At 50.4% G+C, this 21,090-nt stretch overlaps 1 protein-coding gene across 1 annotated transcript in view; it reads left to right on the plus strand.

Moving 5' to 3' along the window:
* The first annotated feature begins 16,296 nt into the window (after positions 1-16,296).
* ESPL1 (extra spindle pole bodies like 1, separase) overlaps positions 16,297-21,090 on the plus strand; it is a 340,610-nt gene continuing 335,816 nt past the window's right edge. Inside the window, exon 1 of the mRNA XM_063950725.1 lies at positions 16,297-16,546. The gene's annotated coding sequence lies outside the window, so the exon portion shown is untranslated. The remainder of the gene's footprint in view (positions 16,547-21,090) is intronic.

The following is a 21,090-nucleotide window of genomic DNA, read 5'->3' on the forward strand; positions in this document are numbered from 1 at the left end:
GGGTTATTATTCCACAATGTTTGTGGTACCGAAACCAGACGGTTCGGTGAGACCCATTCTATATTTGAAATCCTTGAACACTTATATAAGGAAGTTCAAGTTCAAAATGGAATCGCACAGGGCGGTTATTGCAAGCCTGGAAGAGGAGGATTTTATGGTGTCGCTGGACATCAAGGATGCTTACCTGCATGTCCCCATTTACCCACCTCACCAGGAGTACCTCAGGTTTGTGGTACAGGACTGTCATTACCAATTCCAGATGTTGCCGTTTGGTCTGTCCACGGCACCGAGAGTATTTACCAAGGTAATGGCCGAGATGTTGATACTCCTTCGAAAGAAGGGAGTTATAATTATCCCGTACTTGGACGATCTCCTTATAAAGGCGAGGTCCAAGGAGCAGTTGTTAGTCAGCGTAGCACTATCTCGGGAAGTGTTGCAACAGCACGGCTGGATTCTGAATATCCCGAAGTCGCAGCTGATTCCTGCGACGCGTCTGCTGTTCTTGGGCATGATTCTGGACACAGAACAGAAGAAGGTGTTTCTCCCCGGGGAGAAGGCCCAGGAATTGTCATCTCTGGTCAGGGACCTCCTGAAACCAAAACAGGTGTCGGTGCATCAGTGCACGCGGGTCCTGGGAAAGATGGTGGCTTCTTACGAAGCAATTCCCTTCGGCAGATTTCATGCAAGGATCTTTCAGTGGGATCTGCTAGACAAATTGTCCGGATCGCATCTTCAGATGCATCGGTTGATCACCCTGTCCCCGAGGGCCAGGGTGTCTCTGCTGTGGTGGCTGCAGAGTGCTCATCTTCTCGAGGGCCGCAGATTAGGCATACAGGACTGGGTCCTGGTGACCACGGATGCAAGCCTCCAAAGATGGGGGGCAGTCACTCAGGGAAGGAACTTCCAAGGACAGTGGTCAAGTCAGGAGACTTCCCTACACATAAATATTCTGGAACTAAGGGCCATTTAAAACGCCCTGAGTCAAGCAGAGCCCCTGCTTCAAAACCAACCGGTGCTGATTCAGTCAGACAACATCACGGCGGTCGCCCATGTAAACCGCCAGGGCGGCACAAGAAGCAGGATGGCGATGGCAGAAGCCACAAGGATTCTTCGATGGGCGGAGAATCACGTCCTAGCACTGTCAGCAGTGTTCATTCCGGGAGTGGACAACTGGGAAGCAGACTTCCTCAGCAGGCACGACCTCCACCCGGGAGAGTGGGGACTTCATCCAGAAGTCTTCACGCTGATTGTAAATCGTTGGGAACGGCCACAGGTGGACATGATGGCGTCCCGCCTCAACAAAAAGCTAAAAAGATTTGCGCCAGGTCAAGGGACCCTCAGGCGATAGCTGTGGACGCCCTAGTGACGCCGTGGGTGTACCAGTCGGTTTATGTGTTCCCTCCTCTTCCTCTCATACCCAAGGTACTGAGGATAATAAGAAGGAGAGGAGTAAGAACTATACTCATCGTTCCGGATTGGCCAAGAAGAACTTGGTACCCAGAACTACAAGAAATTATTTCAGAGGACCCATAGCCTCTGCCTCTCCGACAGGACCTGCTTCAGCAGGGGCCCTGTCTGTTCCAAGACTTACCGCGGCTGCGTTTGACGGCATGGCGGTTGAACGCCGGATCCTAACGGAAAAGGGCATTCCAGATGAAGTAATTCCTACGCTGATAAAAGCTAGGAAGGATGTGACAGCAAAACATTATCACCGCATATGGCGGAAATATGTTGCTTGGTGTGAGGCCAGGAAGGCACCAACGGAGGAATTCCAGCTGGGTCGATTTCTGCACTTCCTACAGTCAGGGGTGACTATGGGCCTAAAATTGTGGTCCATTAAGGTCCAGATTTCGGCCCTCTCTATTTTCTTTCAAAAAGAACTGGCTTCACTGCCTGAAGTTCAGACGTTTGTTAAGGGAGTGCTGCATATTCAGCCCCCTTTTGTGCCTCCAGTGGCACATTGGGATCTCAACGTGGTGTTGGATTTCCTAAAATCACATTGGTTTGAACCACTTAAGACCGTGGAGTTAAAGTATCTCACGTGGAAGGTGGTCATGCTGTTGGCCTTGGCCTCAGCTAGGCGGGTATCAGAGTTGGCGGCTTTGTCCTGTAAAAGCCCATATCTGGTTTTCCATATGGACAGGGCGGAATTGAGGACTCGTCCCCAATTTCTCCCAAAGGTGGTATCAGCGTTTCATCTGAACCAACCTATCGTGGTGCCTGCGGCTACTCGGGACTTGGAGGACTCCAAGTTGCTGGACGTAGTCCGGGCCCTGAAAATTTATGTTTCCAGGACGGCTAGAGTCTGGAAAACTGACTCGCTATTTATCCTGCATGCACCCAACAAGCTGGGTGCTCCTGCTTCAAAGCAGACTATTGCTCGCTGGATCTGTAGCACGATTCAGCTGGCACATTCTGCGGCTGGACTGCCGCATCCTAAATCAGTAAAAATAAGAATTTACTTACCGATAATTCTATTTCTCGGAGTCCGTAGTGGATGCTGGGGTTCCTGAAAGGACCATGGGGAATAGCGGCTCCGCAGGAGACAGGGCACAAAAAGTAAAGCTTTATGATCAGGTGGTGTGTACTGGCTCCTCCCCCTATGACCCTCCTCCAAGCCTCAGTTAGGTACTGTGCCCGGACGAGCGTACACAATAAGGAAGGATTTATGAATCCCGGGTAAGACTCATACCAGCCACACCAATCACACTGTACAACCTGTGATCTGAACCCAGTTAACAGTATGATAACAGCGGAGCCTCTGAAAGATGGCTCACAACAATAATAACCCAATTTTTGTAACTATGTACAAGTATTGCAGATAATCCGCACTTGGGATGGGCGCCCAGCATCCACTACGGACTCCGAGAAATAGAATTATCGGTAAGTAAATTCTTATTTTCTCTATCGTCCTAGTGGATGCTGGGGTTCCTGAAAGGACCATGGGGATTATACCAAAGCTCCCAAACGGGCGGGAGAGTGCGGATGACTCTGCAGCACCGAATGAGAGAACTCCAGGTCCTCCTTAGCCAGGTTATCAAATTTGTAGGATTTTACAAACGTGTTTGCCCCTGACTAAATAGCCGCTCGGCAAAGTTGTAAAGCCGAGACCCCTCGGGCAGCCGCCCAAGATGAGCCCACCTTCCTTGTGGAATGGGCATTTACATATTTTGGCTGTGGCAGGCCTGCCACAGAATGTGCAAGCTGAATTGTATTACACATCCAACTAGCAAAAGTCTGCTTAGAAGCAAGAGCACCCAGTTTGTTGGGTGCATACAGGATAACAGCAAGTCAGTTTTCCTGACTCCAGCCGTCCTGGAACCTATATTTTCAGGGCCCTGACCACATCTAGCAACTTGGAGTCCTCCAAGTCCCTATTAGGCGCAAGACACCACAATAAGCTGGTTCAGGTGAAACACTGACACCACCTTAGGGAGAGAACTGGGGACGAGTCCGCAGCTCTGCCCTGTCCGAATGGACAAACAGATATGGGCTTTTTTGAGAAAAAACCCACCAATTTGACACTCGCCTGGTCCAGGCCAGGTCCAAGAGCATGTTCACTTTTCATGTGAGATGCTTCAAATCCACAGATTTGACTGGTTTTAAACCAATGTGTTTTGAGGAATCCCAGAACTACGTTGAGATCCCACAGTGCCACTGGAGGCACAAAAGGGGGTTGTATATGCAATACTCCCTTGACAAACTTCTGGACTTCAGGAACTGAAGCCAATTCTTTCTGGAAGAAAAATCGACAGGGCCGAAATTTGAACCTTAATGGACCCCAATTTGAGGCCCATAGACACTCCTGTTTGCAGGAAATGCAGGAATCGACCGAGTTGAAATTTCTTCGTGGGGCCTTCCTGGCCTCACACCACGCAACATATTTTCGCCACATGTGGTGATAATGTTGTGCGGTCACCTCCTTTCTGGCTTTGACCAGGGTAGGAATGACCTCTTCCTGAATGCCTTTTCCCTTAGGATCCGGCGTTCCACCGCCATGCCGTCAAACGCAGCTGCGGTAAGTCTTGGAACAGACATGGTACTTGCTGAAACAAGTCCCTTCTTAGCGGCAGAGGCCATAAGTCCTCTGTGAGCATCTCTTGAAGTTCCGGGTACCAAGTCCTTCTTGGCCAATCCGGAGCCATGAGTATAGTTCTTACTCCTCTACGTCTTATAATTCTCAGTACCTTAGGTATGAAAAGCAGAGGATGGAACACATACACCGACTGGTACACCCACGGTGTTACCAGAACGTCCACAGCTATTGCCTGAGGGTCTCTTAACCTGGCGCAATACCTGTCCCGTTTTTTGTTCAGACGGGACGCCATCATGTCCACCTTTGGTAATTCCCAACGGTTTACAATCATGTGGAAAACTTCCCCATGAAGTTCCCACTCTGCCGGGTGGAGGTCGTGCCTACTGAGGAAGTCTGCTTCCCAGTTTCCATTCCCGGAATGAAACACTGCTGACAGTGCTATCACATGATTTTCCGCCCAGCGAAAAGTCCTTGCAGTTTTTGCCACTGCCCTCCTGCTTCTTGTGCCGCCCTGTCTATTTACGTGGGCGACTGCCGTGATGTTTTATCCCACTGGATCAATACCGGCTGACCTTGAAGCAGAGGTCTTGCTAAGCTTAGAGCATTATAAATTTACCCTTAGCTATATTTATGTGGAGAAAAGTCTCCAGACTTGATCACACTCCCTGGAAATTTTTTCCTTGTGTGACTGCTCCCCAGCCTCTCGGGCTGGCCTCCGTGGTCACCAACATCCAAAACTGAATGCCGAATCTGCGGCCCTCTAGAAGATGAGCATTCTGTAACCACCACAGGAGAGACACCCTTGTCCTTGGATATAGGGTTATCCGCTGATGCATCTGAAGATGCGATCCGGACCATTTGTCCAGCAGATCCCACTGAAAAGTTCTTGCATGAAATCTGCCGACTGGAATTGCTTCGAAGGAAGTCACCATTTTTTTACCATGGCCCTTGTGCAATGATGCACTGATTTTAGGAGGTTCCTGACTAGCTCGGATAACTCCCTGGCTTTCTCTTCCGGGAGAAACACCTTTTTCTGGACTGTGTCCAGAATCATCCCTAAGCACAGGAGACTTGTTGTCGGGATCAGCTGCGATTTTGGAATATTTAGAATCCACCCCTGCTGTTGTAACAGTATCCGAGATAGTGCTACTCCGACCTCCAACTGTTCCCTGGACTTTGCCCTTATCAGGAGATCGTCCAAGTAAGGGATAATTAAGACGCCTTTTCTTCGAAGAAGAACCATCATTTCGGCCATTACCTTGGTAAAGACCCGGGGTGCCGTGGACAATCCAAACGGCAGCGTCTGAAACTGATAGTGACAGTTCTGTACCACGAACCTGAGGTACCCTTAGTGATAAGGGCAAATTTGGGACATGGAGGTAAGCATCCCTGATGTCTCGGGACACCATATAGTCCCCTTCTTCCCGGTTCGTTATCACTGCTCTGAGTGACTCCATCTTGATTTGAACCTTTGTAAGTGTTCAAATTTTTTTTTTAGATTTAGAATAGGTCTCACCTAGCCTTCTGGCTTCAGTACCACAATATAGTGTGGAATAATACCCCTTTTCTTGTTGTAGGAGGGGTAATTTAATTATCACCTGCTGGGAATACAGCTCGTGAATTTTTTCCCATACTGCCTCCTTGTCGGAGGGAGACCTTGGTAAAGCAGACTTCAGGAGCCTGCGCAGGGGAAACGTCTCGACATTCCAATCTGTACCCCTGGGATACTACTTGTAGGATCCAGGGGTCCTGTACGGTCTCAGCGTCATGCTGAGAGCTTGTCAGAAGCGGTGGAACGCTTCTGTTCCTGGGAATGGGCTGCCTGCTGCAGTCTTCTTCCCTTTCCTCTATCCCTGGGCAGATATGACTCTTATAGGGACGAAAGGACTGAAGCTGAAAAGACGGTGTCTTTTTCTGCAGAGATGTGACTTAGGGTAAAAACGGTGGATTTTCCAGCAGTTGCCGTGGCCACCAGGTCCGATGGACCGACCCCAAATAACTCCTCTTCCTTTATACGGCAATACACCTTTGTGCCGTTTGGAATCTGCATCACCTGACCACTGTCGTGTCCATAAACATCTTCTGGCAGATATGGACATCGCACTTACTCTTGATGCCAGAGTGGAAATATCCCTCTGTGCATCTCGCATATATAGAAATGCATCCTTTAAATGCTCTATAGTCAATAAAATACTGTCCCTGTCAAGGGTATCAATATTTTTAGTCAGGGAATCCGACCAAGCCACCCCAGCTCTGCACATCCAGGCTGAGGCGATCGCTGGTCGCAGTATAACACCAGTATGTGTGTATATACTTTTTATGATATTTTCCAGCCTCCTGTCAGCTGGCTCCTTGAGGACGGCCCTATCTATAGACGGTACCGCCACTTGTTCTGATAAGCGTGTGAGCGCCTTATCCACCCTAAGGGGTGTTTCCCAACGCGCCCTAACTTCTGGCGGGAAAGGGTATACCGCCCATATTTTCTATCGGGGGGAACCCACGCATCATCACACACTTCATTTAATTTATCTGATTCAGGAAAAACTACGGTAGTTTTTTCACATCCCACATAATACCCTCTTTTGTGGTACTTGTAGTATCAGAAATATGTAACACCTCCTTCATTGCCCTTAACGTGTGGCCCTAATAAGGAATACGTTTGTTTATTCACCGTCGACACTGGATTCAGTGTCCCTGTCTGTGTCTGTGTCGACCGACTAAAGTAAACGGGCGTTTTAAAACCCCTGACGGTGTTTTTGAGACGTCTGGACCGGTACTAATTGTTTGTCGGCCGTCTCATGTCGTCAACCGACCTTGCCGCGTGTTGACATTATCACGTAATTCCCTAAATAAGCCATCCATTCCGGTGTCGACTCCCTAGAGAGTGACATCACCATTACAGGCAATTGCTCCGCCTCCTCACCAACATCGTCCTCATACATGTCGACACACACGTACCGACACACAGCACACACACAGGGAATGCTCTGATAGAGGACAGGACCTACTAGCCCTTTGGAGGACAGAGGGAGAGTTTGCCAGCACACACCAAAAACGCTATAATTATATAGGGACAACCTTATATAAGTGTTTTCCCTTATAGCATCTTTTTTATATATTTTTAACGCCAAATTAGTGCCCCCCCTCTCTGTTTTAACCCTGTTTCTGTAGTGCAGTGCAGGGGAGAGCCTGGGAGCCTTCCCTCCAGCCTTTCTGTGAGGGAAAATGGCGCTGTGTGCTGAGGAGATAGGCCCCGCCCCTTTTTCGGCGGCCTCGTCTCCCGCTCTTAACGGATTCTGGCAGGGGTTAAATATCTCCATATAGCCCCCGGAGGCTATATGTGAGGTATTTTTAGCCAAAAATAGGTTTTCATTGCCTCCCAGGGCGCCCCCCTCCCAGCGCCCTGCACCCTCAGTGACTGCCGTGTGAAGTGTGCTGAGAGGAAATGGCGCACAGCTGCAGTGCTGTGCGCTACCTTAAGAAGACTGAGGAGTCTTCATGCCGCCGATTCTGGACCTTCTTCTTGTTTCAGCATCTGCAAGGGGGCCGGCGGCGAGGCTCCGGTGACCATCCAGGCTGTACCTGTGATCGTCCCTCTGGAGCTAATGTCCAGTAGCCAAAGAAGCCAATCCATCCTGCACGCAGGTGAGTTCACTTCTTCTCCCCTAAGTCCCTCGTTGCAGTGATCCTGTTGCCAGCAGGACTCACTGTAAAATAAAAAACCTAAGCTAAACTTTTCTAAGCAGCTCTTTAGGAGAGCCACCTAGATTGCACCCTTCTCGGCCGGGCACAAAAATCTAACTGAGGCTTGGAGGAGGGTCATAGGGGGAGGAGCCAGTACACACCACCTGATCATAAAGCTTTACTTTTTGTGCCCTGTCTCCTGCGGAGCCGCTATTCCCCATGGTCCTTTCAGGAACCCCAGCATCCACTAGGACGATAGAGAAAGCCCATTCCACACGGAAGGTGGGCTCTTCTTGGGCGGCTGCCCGAGGGGTCTCGGCTTTACAGCTTTGCCGAGCTGCTACTTGGTCGGGTTCAAACACATTTGCTAAATTCTACAAGTTTGATACCCTGGCTGAGGAGGACCTTGAGTTTGCTCATTCGGTGCTGCAGAGTCATCCGCACTCTCCCGCCCGTTTGGGAGCTTTGGTATAATCTCCATGGTCCTTACGGAGTTCCCAGCATCCACTAGGACGTCAGAGAAAATAAGAATTTACTCACCGGTAATTCTATTTCTCGTAGTCCGTAGTGGATGCTGGGCGCCCGTCCCAAGTGCGGACTCTCTGCAATACATGTATATAGTTATTGCTGAACTTAAGGGTTATTGTTATGAGCCATCTTTTGAATGAGGCTCAGTTTTTGTTCATACTGTTAACTGGGTATAGTTATCACAAGTTGTACGGTGTGATTGGTGTGGCTGGTATGAGTCTTACCCTGGATTCCAAATCCTTTCCTTGTAATGTCAGCTCTTCCGGGCACAGTTTCCTTAACTGAGGTCTGGAGGAGGGGCATAGAGGGAGGAGCCAGTGCACACCAGTTAGTACCTAATCTTTCTTTTAGAGTGCCCAGTCTCCTTCAGAGCCCGTCTATTCCCCATGGTCCTTACGGAGTTCCCAGCATCCACTACGGACTACGAGAAATAGAATTACCGGTGAGTAAATTCTTATTTTATGGTTTTTTTTTAAAACATCCACATCCAAAACCAGAACCGAAAGGGTGATTTTGGCAAAACCAATCCAGATCCAAAACACGAGTGGAGATCCAGATCCAAAACCCGAAAAGTGTCCACCGCACATCTCTACGCCCAACATGACCCATTCCAGGAAGACAAAAATAAGAATTTACTCACCGGTAATTCTATTTCTCATAGTCCGTAGTGGATGCTGGGAACTCCGTAAAGACCATGGGGAATAGCGGGCTCCGAAGGAGGCTGGGCACTCTAGAAAGATTTATGACTACCTGGTGTGCACTGGCTCCTCCCACTATGACCCTCCTCCAAGCCTCAGTTAGGACACTGTGCCCGGACGAGCTGACATAATAAGGAAGGATTTAGAATCCCGGGTAAGACTCTTACCAGCCACACCAATCACACCGTACAACTCGTGATACTATATCCAGTTTGACAGTATGAAAACAACTGAGCCTCTCAACAGATGGCTCAACAATAACCCTTTAGTTAACAATAACTATTTACAAGTATTGCAGACAATCCGCACTTGGGATGGGCGCCCAGCATCCACTACGGACTATGAGAAATAGAATTACCGGTGAGTAAATTCTTATTTTCTCTAACGTCCTAGTGGATGCTGGGAACTCCGTAAGGACCATGGGGATTATACCAAAGCTCCCAAACGGGCGGGAGAGTGCGGATGACTCTGCAGCACCGAATGAGAGAACTCCAGGTCTTCCTCAGCCAGGGTATCAAATTTGTAGAATTTTGCAAACGTGTTTGCCCCTGACCAAGTAGCTGCTCGGCAAAGTTGTAAAGCCGAGACCCCTCGGGCAGCCGCCCAAGATGAGCCCACCTTCCTTGTGGAATGGGCATTTACAGATTTTGGCTGTGGCAGGCCTGCCACAGAATGTGCAAGCTGAATTGTACTACAAATCCAGCGAGCAATAGACTGCTTAGAAGCAGGAGCACCCAGCTTGTTGGGTGCATACAGGATAAACAGCGAGTCAGATTTTCTGACTCCAGCCGTCCTGGAAACATATATTTTCAGGGCCCTGACAACGTCTAGCAACTTGGAGTCCTCCAAATCCTTAGTAGCCGCAGGCACCACAATAGGCTGGTTCAGGTGAAACGCTGACACCACCTTAGGGAGAAATTGGGGACGAGTCCTCAATTCTGCCCTATCCATATGGAAAATCAGATAAGGGCTTTTACATGATAAAGCCGCCAATTCTGACACTCGCCTGGCTGAAGCCAAGGCCAATAACATGACCACTTTCCACGTGAGATATTTCAGATCCACGGTTTTCAGTGGCTCAAACCAATGTGATTTTAAGAAACTCAACACCACGTTGAGGTCCCAAGGTGCCACAGGAGGCACAAACGGGGGCTGAATATGCAGCACTCCTTTCACAAATGTCTGAACTTCAGGTACTGAAGCTAGTTCTTTTTGAAAGAAAATCGACAGAGCCGAGATCTGTACTTTAATGGAGCCTAGTTTTAGGCCCATATTCACTCCTGCTTGCAGGAAATGCAGAAATCGACCTAGTTGAAATTCCTCTGTTGGGGCCTTTTTGGCCTCGCACCATGCAACATATTTCCGCCATATGCGGTGATAATGCTTTGCCGTAACATCTTTCCTGGCCTTAATAAGCGTAGGAATGACTTCTTCCGGAATACCCTTTTCCTTTAGGATCTGGTGTTCAACCGCCATGCCGTCAAACGCAGCCGCGGTAAGTCTTGGAACAGACAGGGCCCCTGCTGTAGCAGGTCCTGTCTGAGCGGTAGAGGCCACGGGTCCTCTGAGAGCATCTCTTGAAGTTCCGGGTACCACGCTCGTCTTGGCCAATCCGGAACCACGAGAATTGTGTTTACTCCTCGCTTTCTTATTATTCTCAATACCTTTGGTATGAGAGGCAGAGGAGGGAACACATAAACCGACTGGTACACCCACGGTGTCACTAGAGCGTCCACAGCTACCGCCTGAGGGTCCCTTGACCTGGCGCAATATCTTTTTAACTTTTTGTTGAGGCGGGACGCCATCATGTCCACCTGTGGTGTTTCCCAACGGTTTACCAGCATCTGGAAGACTTCTGGATGAAGTCCCCACTCTCCCGGGTGGAGGTCGTGTCTGCTGAGAAAGTCTGCTTCCCAGTTGTCCACTCCCGGAATGAACACTGCTGACAGTGCTAGTACATGATTCTCCGCCCATCGGAGGATTCTTGTGGCTTCTGCCATCGCCATCCTGCTTCTTGTGCCGCCCTGTCGATTTACATGGGCGACTGCCGTGATGTTGTCTGACTGGATCAGCACCGGCTGGCGTAGGAGCAGGGATTTTGCTTGACTTAGGGCATTGTAGATGGCCCTTAGTTCCAGAATATTTATGTGAAGGGAAGTCTCCTGACTCGACCATAGTCCTTGGAAGTTTCTTCCCTGTGTGACTGCCCCCCAGCCTCGAAGGCTGGCATCCGTGGTCACCAGGACCCAGTCCTGTATGCCGAACCTGCGGCCCTCTAGAAGATGGGCACTCTGCAGCCACCACAGTAGAGACACCCTGGTTCTTGGAGACAGGGTTATCAAGCGATGCATCTGAAGATGCGATCCGGACCACTGGTCCAACAGGTCCCACTGAAAGATTCTGGCATGGAACCTGCCGAAGGGAATTGCTTCGTAAGAAGCCACCATCTTTCCCAGGACCCGCGTGCAGCGATGCACTGATACCTGTTTTGGTTTCAGGAGGTCTCTGACTAGAGATGACAACTCCCTGGCTTTCTCCTCCGGGAGAAACACTTTTTTCTGGACTGTATCCAGAATCATACCCAGGAACAGTAGCCGTGTCGTCGGAACCAGCTGTGACTTCGGGATATTCAGAATCCAGCCGTGCTGGTGCAGCACCTCCTGAGATAGTGCTACTCCCAACAACAACTGTTCCTTGGACCTCGCTTTTATTAGGAGATCGTCCAAGTACGGGATAATTAAAACTCCCTTTTTTCGAAGGAGTATCATCATTTCCGCCATCACCTTGGTAAATACCCTCGGTGCCGTGGACAGTCCAAACGGCAGCGTCTGGAATTGGTAATGGCAATCCTGTACCACAAATCTGAGGTACTCCTGGTGAGGATGGAAAATGGGGACATGCAAGTAAGCATCCTTGATGTCCAGGGATACCATGTAATCCCCCTCTTCCAGGCTCGCAATAACCGCCCTGAGCGATTCCATCTTGAACTTGAATTTTTTTATGTATGTGTTCAAGGATTTCAAATTTAAAATGGGTCTCACCGAACCGTCCGGTTTCGGTACCACAAATAGTGTGGAATAGTAACCCCGGCCTTGTTGAAGTAGGGGTACCTTGATTATCACCTGCTGGGAATACAGCTTGTGAATTGCCGCTAGCACCGCCTCCCTGTCTGAGGGAGCAATCGGCAAGGCAGATTTTAGGAACCGGTGGGGTGGAGACGCCTCGAATTCCAGTTTGTACCCCTGAGAAACTATTTGAAGGATCCAGGGATCCACCTGTGAGCGAGCCCACTGATCGCTGAAATTCTTGAGGCGCCCCCCCACCGTACCAGGCTCTGCCTGTGGAGCCCCACCGTCATGCGGCGGACTTGGCAGAAGAAGCGGGGGAGGACTTTTGCTCCTGGGAACCTGCTGTTTGTTGCAGCCTTTTTCCCCTACCTCTGCCTCTGGATAGAAAAGACCCGCCTTTTCCACGCCTGTTTTTCTGGGTCCGAAAGGACTGAACCTGATAAAACGGCGCCTTCTTAGGCTGTGAGGGGACATGGGGTAAAAATGCTGACTTCCCAGACGTTGCTGTGGAAACTAGGTCCGAGAGACCATCCCCAAATAATTCCTCACCCTTATATGTCAACACTTCCATGTGCCTTTTAGAATCTGCATCTCCTGTCCACTGGCGAGTCCATAAGCCTCTCCTAGCAGAAATGGACAATGCACTAACTTTAGATGCCAGTCGGCAGATTTCCCTCTGTGCATCTCTCATATATAAGACTGAGTCTTTTATATGGTCTATGGTTAACAGGATCGTGTCTCTGTCTAATGTGTCAATATTTTCTGACAGTTTATCTGACCACGCAGCGGCAGCACTGCACATCCAAGCTGACGCAATAGCTGGCCTAAGTATAATGCCTGAGTGTGTATATACAGACTTCAGGATCGCCTCCTGCTTTCTATCAGCAGGTTCCTTGAGGGCGGCCGTATCCGGAGACGGTAGTGCCACCTTTTTAGACAAACGTGTGAGCGCTTTATCCACCCTAGGCGGTGTTTCCCAACGTGACCTATCCTCTGGCGGGAAAGGGAACGCCATTAGTACCTTCTTAGGAATTACCAATTTTTTATCAGGGAAAGCCCACGCTTCTTCACACACTTCATTTAATTCATCTGATGGGGGAAAAACTACGGGTAGTTTTTTCTCCCCAAACATAATACCCTTTTTAGTGGTACCTGTATTTATATCAGAAATGTGTAACACCTCTTTCATTGCCTCAATCATGCAGTGAATGGCCTTAGTGGGCATCAGATTAGACTCATCGTCGTCTACACTGGTGTCAGTATACGTGTCGACATCTGGGTCTGCGGTCTGAGGTAGCGGGCGTTTTAGAGCCCCTGATGACCTGTGCGACGCCTGGACAGGCACGAGCTGAGAAGTCGGCTGTCCCACAATTGGCATGTCGTCAAATTTCTTATGTAAGGAGTCTATACGTGCACTCATTTCTTTCCATAAGCTCATCCACTCAGGTGTCTGCCCCGCAGGGGGTGACATCCCTTCTAAAGGCATCTGCTCCGTCTCCACATCATTATCCTCATCAAACATGTCGACACAGCCGTACCGACACCCCGCACACACACAAGGAATGCTCCAACAGAGGACAGGACCCACAAAAGCCCTTTGGGGGGACAGAGTGAGAGTATGCCAGCACACACCAGAGCGCTATATAATGCAGGGACTAACTGAGTTATGTCCCCTATAGCTGCTTTTTCTATATAATTTATACAGCGCCTAAATTTAGTGCCCCCCCTCTCTTTTTTACCCTTTTCTGTAGTGTAGACTGCAGGGGAGAGCCAGGGAGCTTCCTTCCAGCGGATCTGTGAAGGAGAAATGGCGCCAGTGTGCTGCAGGAGATAGCTCCGCCCCTTTTCCGAGGCCTATTCTCCCGCTTTTTTCTGGATTCTGGCAGGGGTATTTTCCACATATATAGCCTCTGGGGCTATATATTGTGGTATTTTTGCCAGCCAAGGTGTTATAATTGCTTCTCAGGGCGCCCCCCCCCAGCGCCCTGCACCCTCAGTGACCGGAGTGTGAAGTGTGTGTGAGGAGCAATGGCGCACAGCTGCAGTGCTGTGCGCTACCTTGGTGAAGACTGATGTCTTCTGCCGCCGATTTTCCGGACCTCTTCTTGCTTCTGGCTCTGTAAGGGGGACGGCGGCGCGGCTCCGGGACCGAACACCAATGACTGGGCCTGCGGTCGATCCCTCTGGAGCTAATGGTGTCCAGTAGCCTAAGAAGCCCAATCCGGCTGCAAGCAGGCGAGTTCGCTTCTTCTCCCCTTAGTCCCTCGCTGCAGTGAGCCTGTTGCCAGCAGGTCTCACTGAAAATAAAAAACCTAAATCTATACTTTCTTTCTAAGGGCTCAGGAGAGCCCCTAGTGTGCATCCAACCTCGGCCGGGCACAAAATCTAACTGAGGCTTGGAGGAGGGTCATAGTGGGAGGAGCCAGTGCACACCAGGTAGTCATAAATCTTTCTAGAGTGCCCAGCCTCCTTCGGAGCCCGCTATTCCCCATGGTCCTTACGGAGTTCCCAGCATCCACTAGGACGTTAGAGAAATGCTGTCTACCTGGACTTCCCTCTTAATTTATGACTGCAATCACCTGTGTTGAAATACCTTTCTTATCAATTCAATAGTTCAACACAGGTGATGCCAATCCTATATTAAGAGGGAATTACAGGTAGAGAGCATTTCCCCATACCTCCCAACATGACCTTCTCCAGGAGGGCCACAATGCTCTGCTTCTGGACTTTTCTCTTAATGTATGATTGCCAGCACCTGTGTTGAACAGGTTAATGGGTAAGAAAAGTGTTTCAGCACAGGTGATGGCAACCAGAAATTAAGAGGGAAGCCCAGGAGTAGAGCATTCTGTCCCTCCCTGAGAGGGTCATTCCGAGATGATCGTAGCATTCACACTGACATGCGGGGGGACGCCCAGCACAGGGCTATCCCGCCCCGCATGTCAGTGCCGGTCCCCTCCACAGAAGTGCAACCTTTGCACTTCAAGAGTAGCTCCCGACCAGCGCAGCTTTAGCATGCTGGCTAGGAGCTACTCATCGCTCCCCGGCCCGCAGCGGCTGCGTGTGATGTCATGCAGCTGCTGCGGCCCGCCTTCCCGTTCGGTCCAGCCACGCCTGCGCTGGCCGGACCGTGCCCTCGAAACGGCGGCGTTACGCCCCCTGCCTGATAAACTGCAGCGTGCGATCGGGTCAGAATGACCCCCAATGTTGAGAGGTATGTTTTCCTTTGGGAGGTATGGGTTTGTACTGATCGAGGGTGAGGCTTGTGCTGCCCCAATCCAGCATATCTAAATGTTGGAAAGTAAATTGCACCACTCATAATAAAGCACAGCATGATGTTACTAATACCCCTTTCACATCGCACAAATAACCCGGTACCGACACGGCATATTGCCGTGTCGAACCGGGTCAGTGTGCGATGTGAAAGCACACTGGCAGATTTAGCGGGTCGCCTGACCCGGTAAATCAACCCGGTAAAAAAGAAGGGTTTTACCCGGGTTGATTACCGGGTCAGTTGCGGTGTGAATGGGAGCCGTGTCGATGCGACACGGTTCCCATTCACAAGATAGGGAGAGGCGGCGCTGGAGATGAGCTCATCTCCCGACGCCGCCTCCACCCCGCCCCTGCTGCTGCTGCTGAGCTCCGTTGCTATGGCAACCGACCCGGTATATTGCCGGGTCGGAAAGCCTGCAACGGAGCGCAAATGCCGGATCCCACCCGGTAAGGACACGTTTGTCTTACCGGGTAGGACCCGGCATTTGCGATGTGAATGCAGCATAATACCCCTTTCACATCGCACAAATAACCCTGTATCGACACGGCATATTGCCGTGTCGAAACGGGTCAGTGTGCGATGTGAAAGCTCCTTTGCTGAATTAGCGGGTCGCCTGACCCGGTAATTCAACCCGGTAAAAAAGAAGGGTTATTACCGGGTCAGGTGCAGTGTGAATGGAAGCCGTTCCGATGCGACACGGCTCCCATTCACTCACAGCATAGGGAGAGGCGGCGCAGGAGATGAGCTCATCTCCCAGCGCCGCCTCCACCCCCGCCCCTGCTGCGCCCCCCGCTGCTATGGCAACCGACCCGGCATATTGCCGGGTCAGAAAGCCAGCAAAGGAACGCAAATGCCGGATCCCTCCCGGTAAGGACACGTTTCTCTTACCGGGTGGGATCCGGCATTTGCGATCTGAAAGCAGAATAAGAATGTAGCCTATGTATTCTCAAGTCTCAACCTCTGGGAACAAAAACGTGACTACACTGAGCTAATATAACTCCTCAGTTTAGGCTTTACACGCGCGATCGCCAGCTACCCAATCAGCATCAGCAGCTTAAGGCGTGCACGATTAAACTACAACTCCCGGCATGCAGCGGGCTCGGCGCATCAGGTGACGTCACGCAACTGACAGGCGAGTGGAGAAGCGGGTTGGCTGTGGCGCGAGGTTTGAAACCGGTGCAGGCGCGAGAGACGGAGAGTGGACATATTGCCCCCGGCGCAGCAGCTGCTTCACCGAGCAGAGACTGGGAGCCGAGCACCGGTACGACGAACCGACATGCCCTGCGGCGGCTATTTGTAACAGTATAACCCCTTTATGTACGGCTTAGCTGCTTAGTGTAGGGTCATATGGTCGCTGTGTGTGTCCGTTGCTCCTTTGCAGCGGTCTATGTAATGCGGTAGTTTTTGTATTATGGGGTCTATTTACTAAACCGTGGAGAGAGAAAAAGTACTAACCACTCAGCTCCTGTCATGTTACAGGCTGTGTTTGTAAAAGGACATGAGCTGATTGGCTGGTACTTTGGGGGTCTATGTACTAAGCCTTGGAGAGAGATAAAGTGGGCAGAGATCAAGTAGCAGTCAACCAGCTACTGTCATTTTTCAGACTCTGGTCTATTCACGAAGCAGTGAAAAGTGTAGAGAATTGTGCCTGTGGAGACGTTGCCCATGGCAACCAATCAGCATTGAGGTAACAATTATAACTTACATACTATACAATTGTAAGGAGCAGCTGACTGGTTGCCATGGGCAACTTCTCCACATGCTCACTTCTCCACACTTTTCACTGCTTCATGAATAGACCCCATAGCCTGTAACATGGCAGTTAGCAGCCTAATGGCTGGTACTTTGTCAATCCACTTTCTCTAAAAAACTTCCTAAATAGACCCCTTTAAAAGGCCATACACACTTGTCAATTTTGAGCTCAAAGTAGCTCACTTTTGGCATTTTGAGCTCAAACTCGGCCAGTGTGTATGGGCGAGCGATGAGCAGTGAGATTGTTTTACAAGCCGAGTGAATCACTTTCCAGTCTCCTACTGTGGAAAGTTGTTCACCCCGTGAACATCGCTTGGCCGGGGTGAAAATTGCTCAGTGTGTATGCACTGAGCGATTTTTCCCGCCCAGCGATGTTCACATCATCGCTGTGCATACACGTTCGGCAGAAACGCCAAGTGTGTATGCACCTTTACTCTTCATTTTATCTGTCCATGGGGGCCATTTATCATGAATCACATATTTAATGTGAACTGAGTGAGATTTTACCACCCAGTATCTCATTGCACTATTTAATACCGAGCTTGATCAATTAGCACCTGCAGGGACAAGGGCTCCGAAAGGAGACCATCCCTGCGATGTACTAGAGCGGCTGCCTGTGGAGGATGCGGGAATGGAGGGATCGCAGCAAGTATCGGAGATCTCTGCTGAGGTCACTCCTTCCTACTTCATATGTTCAGGTGATACCTAATTTCTCTTACATCCTAGAGGATGCTGGGGTCCACATTAGTACCATGGGGTATAGACTGGTCCACCAGGAGCCATTGACACTTTAAGAGTTTGAGAGTATGGGCTGGCTCCTCCCTCTATTCCCCTCCTACCAGACTCAGTTTAGAAAATGTGCCCGGATGAGCCGGTCACATACAGAGCTTCTTTAGTAAAAGTTTTTTATAGAGTTTATTATTTTACAGGGAGGCTGCTGGCAACATCCTTTCTGCATCGTGGGACTAAGGGGGGGGGGGAGTAGTGTCCGCCCTGTGGGGTCTGAGCCACTATCTCTGCTGACAGGACACTGAGCTCCTGAGGGGATAGATCATTCCCTGCCACAGGGGATCGCTCACCCCAGCAGCATGCCGCCACCCCTTTACAAAGCCAGAAGATCTGTGGCGAGTGAGTCACCGACCCCCCTAGCAAGCGGGGGCCGATGTGAAGATGGTGGCAACAGGGTAGGGAGCACGGTTTTTAACCGCGCTCCGGAGCTCAGAGGCACACACTGCAGCGCTGTGAGGGGTGGCCTGAGCCAGCGCCTGAACCCTGCACTGGTCAGCAAGCCTGTCGGGGTCCGTGGATCTCAGCCAGCATATTCCTCAGGCCAGTATAATCCTTGTGAAGAGCGGGAAGACAGCACCATTTTGGGGGCGAAGCATCTCCTCAGAGCGGACCCAGCAGTGTTCAGCGCCATTTTCCTGCCTGCACAGCGCTATCCAAGAAGAGCAAGTCCCTCCACAGCAACTCCAGCTATCTCTCACGGTACCAGGGGGTTGTAGGGGGGGGGGGGGGGGGCTGAATAAAGACTGTGTAACTTATTAAGGTGCACAGTCAGCGCTGGTAGGGGTCTCCCTTTACCTACTGTATATTCCCAAAAACGTGCTCTTGCACAGATAATGCAAGACGACACGGATACCAATTCTGACACTGCGGACGGTGATGGGGATGTGTTGCGGGGGGCAGCATCTCTTGCTAAAGGGGTGCAGTTGATGATAGAGGCTGTTAGGGATGTGTTGAATATTGATGATACAACACCTGAGCAGGTTGAGGAAGCTTACTTCACGGAAAATAAGAAAGCCTTGCTAACCTTCCCTGTGTCAAAAGAATTAAATGCTATTTTTGAAAAGGCTTGGGAAAACCCTGAGAATAAATTCCAGATCCCTAAAAGGGTCCAGGTGGCGTTTCCTTTCCCTGTGGAGGATCGGAAAAAATGGGACATCCCGCCCATTGTTGACGCGTCAGTATCCAGACTCTCTCTCTCTCAAAAAAAAAAAGGTGGTTTTACCTGTTCCAGGATCAACCGCCTTGAAAGAGCTAGCTGATCGTTAAATTGATAATACACTCAAATCCATGTACACGGATTCAGGCGCAATACTACGTCCCACTATTGCCAGTGCTTGGATTGCCAAAGCTATAGTAAAGTGGTCAGGCACATTACTTGAAGATTTGGATACTATGGATAAATGTGATTTTGAATTGTTTTTGCGTCGCATTCCGGATTCGGCAGGATCTCTGGTAGAATCCATGAAAGACCTGGGTTCCATGGCTGAAGGAATTTCTTCCATGTCTGTCTCAGCTCATCTTGGACTGTGGCTGCGTCAGTGCTCTGCTGACCCGGAATCCAGGAGAAGTGTGGAGACCCTACCCTACACAGATCAGGCTCTCTTTGGGGAAGCGCTAGATGCGTGGATCTCCACGGCTACAGCAGGTAGGTCACCTTTTCTTCCCTCAGCTACACCTGCTCCGAAGAAACCCTTTTCTTCAACTGCATCACAGCTCTTTCGGGCTGCCAAGCCCAGAAAGGCCAGGCCGTCCAACACCTTCTTTTGGGGAGGTCGGCCCAAGTGCAAGAAACCTGCTGCTGCAGGTTCCCAGGAACAGAAACCTGCTTCAGGTACACCATAGTCCTCCGCATGACAGTGGACTGCACGCCCCGGAGATGGGGCCGGTGGGAGCGAGACTCAGTCTTTTCAGTCACGTCTGGGTGTTATCCGGCCTGGACCCCTGGGTGCAAGATATTGTGTCCCGGGGGTACAGGCTGGAATTTCAAAATCTCCCTCCCCACCGATTTTTCAAATCAGGCTTGCCAGCTCTGCCGGCAGACAGGACTGTCCTGCAAGAAGCCGTCCAGAAGTTGGTGGAGGCACAGGTCACTGTGCCAGTACCACCTCATATGCAAAACAAAGGTTACTATTAGAACCTTTTCGTGGTACCGAAACCGGATGGTTCGGTCAGACCCATTCTGAACCTATAATCGCTAAACCCCTTTCTGAAGGAGTTCAAGTTCAAAATGGAGTCTCTAAGGGCGGTGATATCAGGTCTGGAAGAGGTGGAATTCCAGGTATCCCTGGATATCAAGGATGCGTACCTCCACATTCCGATTTGGCTGCCGCATCAGGCTTCTCTCCGCTTCACATTGTTGTACTGTCATTTCCAGTTCCAGACCCTGCCATTCGGCCTCTCCATAGCACCGAGGGGATTCACAAAGGTGATGGCGGAGATGATGGTTCTCCTCCGCAAGCAGGGGGTGAACATCATTCCATATCTGGACGATCTGCTGATAAAGGCATCGTCCAAGGAGAAGCTGTTGCAGTCCATTGTTCTCACGACCCACCTACTCAGAGTCCACGGTTGGTTTCTGAACCTTCCAAAACCACATTTGGAACCAACCAGGAGGTTGTCCTTTCTGGGAATGAACCTCGGCACGGAAGTGCAGAGGGTGTTTCTTCCATAGGAAAAAGCGTTGGTGATACAATGGTCCGGGATGTCCTGAAGCCAGCCCCGGTATCAGTTCATCAATGCATTTACCTTTTGGGAAAGATGGTGGCCTTACAAGGCTCTCCAGTACGGGAGGTTTCATGCTCTGTCCTTCCAGCTGGACCTCCTGGACAAGTGGTCAGGATCTCATCTACACATGCACCTGAGAATACGTCTGTCGCCAAAGACCAGGATTTCACTCCTCTGGTGTCTCCAATTACCTCACCTACTGGAGGGCCGCAGGTTCGGGATTCGGGACTGGATCTTTCTAACCAAGGATGCAAGCCTCCGGGGCTGGGGCGCAGTCACTCAAGGGGAAACCTTCCAAGGAAGGTGGTCAAATCTGGAAGCCGGCCTACCAATCAACATTCTGGAACTAAGAGCCATATACAACGGTCTTCTTCAGGCGGCCCATCTTCTAAGAAATTGGGCCATTCAAGTGCAGTTGGACAATGTAACAACAGTGGCTTACGGAAACCGACAGGGCGGAACGAAGAGCAGAGCTGCAATGTTAGAGGTGACAAGAATCATCCTCTGGGCAGAAATACACGCGTTGGCGCTGTCAACAAT

The sequence above is a fragment of the Pseudophryne corroboree genome, chromosome 2, assembly GCF_028390025.1.
Source record: "Pseudophryne corroboree isolate aPseCor3 chromosome 2, aPseCor3.hap2, whole genome shotgun sequence".
Taxonomy (NCBI): Eukaryota; Metazoa; Chordata; class Amphibia; order Anura; family Myobatrachidae; genus Pseudophryne; species Pseudophryne corroboree.